Here is a 773-nt window from a genome sequence, read left to right as displayed (position 1 = left end):
TCATCAGCTTTGCAGATGATTGCCAAAATATACACCAGTTGTCAAGTCCTTTTTTGTTTTTATTTTTGTCCACCTGGTATAGAATTGGCAAGTTAAATGAGCAGAGCAAAGCACACTGGGATGAGTAAACGAGTATGTTTGTAGTATTTATATTATGGCCAGACTGAAAGAGACAAATGACCAGAAAATGATACAAAGGTGATTGACTGGGAATAGACATCTTAGACATCTGAGAACTCCACTAGCACTGGCTCCATTTGGTAGATGGAAGGTATTCTGTTTTTTCAGAAGAGAAAACTGAGGCTCAGAGTGGTTAAGTCAACATTCCAGATCACACAAATATATTTCTTTGAATTTTTTTTTTTTTTTTAATGGAACACTTCACGGATTTGCTTGTCATCCTTGCACAGGGGCCATGCTAATTCTCTTTGTATTGTTCCAATTTTAGTATATGTGCTGCTGAAGTGAGCACTTCTTTCGGTTTTAGATGCTGTCAATTGTAAGACCCACCATGATTTATATATTACTAAGAAAGAATGAAACATTTCTATAAGGATGCCACAATGCTTTTTGTCCCTTAGAATTTTTGTTATATGGTTATGTAAAAGGTTCTTTAACTTATTTGGGCATTGGTTTTTCTCATATATTCTCTCAGGCAAATATAAAAAGAAGAATATAAATGAAATAAATTAGTTAGGGTATTTCTAAAACTTCACATTCAGAGTCTGACTCATGAATTCTTTTTCAACGTGGAGTTAGCAGTGTTCAGTGTT

At 34.4% G+C, this 773-nt stretch overlaps 1 non-coding gene across 1 annotated transcript; it reads right to left on the bottom strand.

Annotated features, from left to right (window-relative positions):
• Positions 1-365: 365 nt before the first annotated feature.
• Positions 366-472, bottom strand: LOC119511929. The gene has a single exon (XR_005212275.1). It is a non-coding gene; the product is annotated as a U6 spliceosomal RNA (small nuclear RNA).
• Between the last annotated feature and the right edge of the window lie 301 nt (positions 473-773).

The sequence above is a fragment of the Choloepus didactylus genome, chromosome 16 (assembly GCF_015220235.1).
Source record: "Choloepus didactylus isolate mChoDid1 chromosome 16, mChoDid1.pri, whole genome shotgun sequence".
Taxonomy (NCBI): Eukaryota; Metazoa; Chordata; class Mammalia; order Pilosa; family Megalonychidae; genus Choloepus; species Choloepus didactylus.
This window is presented reverse-complemented; position numbering and strand designations above follow the sequence as displayed.